At 43.2% G+C, this 4414-nt stretch overlaps 1 pseudogene; it reads right to left on the bottom strand.

Annotated features, from left to right (window-relative positions):
• Positions 1-2982: 2982 nt before the first annotated feature.
• On the bottom strand, positions 2983-3749 carry LOC120882015 (annotated as a pseudogene).
• Positions 3750-4414: the final 665 nt, after the last annotated feature.

Below are 4414 nucleotides of genomic sequence, written 5' to 3'. Positions count from 1 at the left end.
CCAACTTGCCCTGCCTCAGCTGCCTATGAACAGAGCTCCAGTTCACACCAGCTCTCTCCATGTGCTTGGTTTTGCACACTGAACAACACCTTGGTGATACAGGTAGGCAGGGCAGGAACGAGTGAAAGCATTCCCTTGAGATCTGTGTGTTCATGGGCACAACACTGACTGTTCCCTTCAGCCCAGAAACTAAAAGCCAGTCTTTTAAAACAGAAAGTAAAGCCTCTTATTTTCCAAGCTACTTAGAAGAAGAATGTAAGTGCCAGCAGCCCCGGCTGCCAGTAGGGCCACTGGAAGCTATGAGGACTTGCAGAGCAAGGCTGCAGTGTCATAATCTCCTGGAGAAAGGGCCAAGGCAGGCCAAAGAGTCTATGAGAGGAAGGGAGGGAGCAGGAATGTGTCTCCCAACAGCATGTTTGAGAACAAGCAGTTTCTTCTCCAAAGCCATCTGTAAGACTCTCAAATTGTGTCTTAGGAAGAAAAGGGTAAGAAAGAGAGAGCAAAGTGAATTACTGGAAAAAGCAGGTACCTCTTTGGGAGTTGTGAGGGCAGCAAAAACACTGTCTACTAACTTGTTAGTCATGGAAGCTGCATATTTGTGAATCTGACCACAGTCACGGTGCCTAAGGACCTGCTTCTGAAAAATGTGGCAAGGGTTTAACCTAAAATGTGAACTGTGGAGGGCTCTGGTGTGATTTAAGTCAGAGGAAACTGAGTTCCTCAGTACACAAGGTCCATCAGGTGACATCCTGACTATTTTGGTTCTTGCTTACAGATTGTCTTTAGTTCATGGAAGAAGTTGGGGGAACATGTCTCAAACTGGAATGGAATCTCTCAGGAAGAAGGTCTACTAACTAAGACTTTTGTCTCCCTTGACTGCAGCCTGAGTAGTGTTCTGAAGTACAGGTGGTAGATGAAAATCCCCTCATTGAGAAAGGAGAGGTTTCTGCCAAGCACTCCTCCCAGGCTATAGAGGGTAGCTTCCTCTAAGCTACTTAGTATTCTACAAGAAATATCACCTCTTATCTTCACACCCATGGGAGCTGTCTTGTTTAGGAATGTCTTTGGTTGCAAGTAACAGAAAATCTATTTACAGCAGTTCCAATAAAACCAGATGTATTTCTCTCACCTAACAAGATCTTGAATGTAGGTGGGAGCTGGCATTGATTCAGAAGCTCAGTACCATCAGGGCTACCATCTCTGGGATTTTCTTACCTTTTCCCTCTTTCATGGTCACAAGCTGACTGATGGAAGAATGGGTAAAGAAGTTGTGGTATATCTCTGTATATATAATAGAATATTATTTAGCCTTAAAAAGAAAGGAAATTCTGTCATTAGCAACAGTTAGGTGAAACTGGAAGATGTGATGCTAAGTGAAATAAACCAGACACAGTAAAGAAAATACCACATGATCTTGCCTATGTATGAAATCTACATAAAAGCAGGTAATATAACTTGGCTACAAAAGGCAGGAAAATAGGGGTGAATGAGGAGACCTTTGTCAAAGGGTATAAGGCTGAAGTTATGTAGGATGAACAAGTCTACAGATATAATGTCCAGCACAGTAACTATATTAGTAAAATTGTACCATTTACTGGATATTTGCTAAGAAGGTAGATCTCAGGTGTTCTGACAGCAAAAATAATTATGGTAACTGTATAAGGTGATCCATTTATTAATCAGCCTAACTGCAATAGTCACTTTAGTATGCCTATGTATACAAAAACATCATGATGTACATCTTAAATACATATAATTTTATTTGTTTAAGATGGTTGCTGCATCACTGGGCATTACACATACTATGGTCAGAGTAGGAAAACGGTGACATAGCTGTGTCTTTTGTGATAACCTCCATTTGTCTAGACAACAGCTCCACTAGAATTTCCATCACACCTCTGTGTGTGTCCCATTCATCACATCTCCATCACGCAGCTTTACATGAAGGGAACCTAGGGAGGTGACAATTTAGCTGGATACTCTGCCAACCCAAACAAAATTAGGCTTCTGTCAACTACAAAAGGAAGAAGTTTCTAGGGGTACAACTGACACTACCTGCCATACCCTGTGCATAGCACTGATCAAACTGCTTTGAAATGTTCTGTTTCTATCTGTGCCTCCCCTCTCACCAGAATTAACAGCACTTGGCAGACAGAGTGGCCCAGTCATTCTTGTATTTCCAGCACATGGCACATTGACTGGCACAAAACAGACTTATCAAACATAACTTAAGCTAAAAAAAATACTGGCTGAACAAAACTCCAAAAATAGAGAGGTAAAAGAATGCCATTTAGATTCATTTTTGCATGCTCTTCTCTCTTTAAAGATAACAGGAAATATTGATGTAAGAGAAACATCAGTTACCCAAAAGATAAGACACTCCAAGAAAAGCATATATAACGCTACTTAGATGTGCACAGTCTTTAGCACAAATACAGTGGGGTAGGTAATAATAATGAGTCTCCACGATGGAAAATTTCAGGCTCTATACAGAAAGGAGATCAAACCAGTCAATCCTAAAGGAAATCAATCCTGAATATTCATTGGAAGAACTGATGGTGAAGCTGAAGCTCCAATACTTGGGCCACCTTATGTGAAGAGCTGACTCACTGGAGAAGACCCTGATGCTGGGAAAGATTGAGGGCAAGAGGAGAAGAGGGTGATAGAGGGTGAGATGGTTGGACAACATCACCAACTCAATGGACATGAGTTTGAGCAAACTCAGGGAGATAGTGAAGGACAGGGAAATCTGGGGTGCCGCAGTCCATGGGGTCGCAAAGAGTTGGACACAACTTAGCAACTGAACAAACACACACACATAGAGAGAAGTCGCTCAGTCGTGTCCGACTCTTTGCGACCCCATGGATTGTAGCCCACCAGGCTCCTCGGTCCATGGGATTTTCCAGGCATGAATACTGGAGTGGGTTGCCGTTTCCTTCTTCAGGGGATCTTCTTGACCCAGGGATCGAACCTGGTCTCCCGCATTGTAGGCAGACGCTTTACCATCTGAGCTACCAGGGAAGTCCATCAAAAACACATAAGAGTAGTAGTAAGTTTCAAAAGGATGTCAGTTGAGATCTTTTATAGATGAAATCTACTTCCTAGAAGTCAACTTGCCAATTATATGCACAGCTGGAGACAAGAGGCTGCAAAAAAAGGTTCAACTGGAAAATATCTCGGGTACCCAATTAGATCCAGTTATTCTGCATCTGTGGATTTAAAATGATCATCCACGGTGGAATAGATGTGTCCCTCGTTGCTTAGAAAATCCACAGCTAGCTTGATTGAGGCTACGGACATGTGTTGGAGTTGGTTCTTGAGATCCTGAATGTTCAATCCTTCAGGTCTTGGGCAAGCCTTATCGAATTCAGACCCTGGTTCTGGGCCACAGGGAGGCCATTTGCTGGTATGAAGTTTTTCCCACCAAAGTTCCCAGCTTCACCCATTCCTGGATTGCTGATAGGTGCTCTCCCGGCTGAAGGCTGGCTGTTCGACTTGCTCAGCATCATGTGTGCATTGACTACTTCCAGAATATGTGTGGTGAACTCATTCATATCTTCCAGGGGCATGATCTTAAAGGCTACCAGGCTTTTCTTGTTCTGGAAAGATCTCAGATGACCAGCCACTTTCACATATGTTTCTGGAGGGACCACAGTGTTTTCACTGCTGGCATCATCTGTGTCAACCCACTGGCGAGCATCCATGGGGGCTGCTGTCGTGTCCTCTATCTTGTAAACAATGTTGGTTGTTTACAACCAACAACAACAGTAATATTGTTGTTGTTGAACAACAACAGTAATATTAATATCTTTACAAGGTAAGTATCACTTGCCTCATTTTAGAGATGCTAGGAAAGTGGCACAATGTCTAAGAGCTGCAAGTGGTAAAACCAGAGTATGAACCCAAGTATATCTATCTTCCTCCACTGTCTGTCTTGCATGAGGGATGTCTGGCACTCTCACTTTTCTCAAGGGAAGCACCAGTGCTGGCAGGTCTCCTAAATACAGGGCTTCCTGTCTCCAAAGACACCATTCCATCTTTCCTCTCTGCCTCCCTCAATACTTCCGCAGGCAGAGCAATGCTGTGCTGTTGAAGGCCCAGTGGTATTGCTGAACACAAGGAAAGGCTTATTTTTTTTTCCAGAATCCATGATAAACTTAGCAAAAGAGAGGAATCCAGAATAGAGTAGGCCTCTCTGAAGCCAACTCCATGCAGCATGTAAACCTAGACCTACATGCAGGAACAGAAACTTCTATCAACTCTTCTTTCAGGCAGCAATCTGATGCCATTAGGCTGACCAGGAGGAAGAGCAGAGGCGTGTGTGTGTGCCTTTGGACTACCAGACGAGGCATGTTATGAATTTATATCAACTCCGATGAGAAAGTGTAAACAAGAATGAAATGGATACATTTTG

The sequence above is a fragment of the Oryx dammah genome, unplaced genomic scaffold (assembly GCF_014754425.2).
Source record: "Oryx dammah isolate SB20612 unplaced genomic scaffold, SCBI_Odam_1.1 HiC_scaffold_2, whole genome shotgun sequence".
Lineage (NCBI taxonomy): Eukaryota > Metazoa > Chordata > Mammalia > Artiodactyla > Bovidae > Oryx > Oryx dammah.
This window is presented reverse-complemented; position numbering and strand designations above follow the sequence as displayed.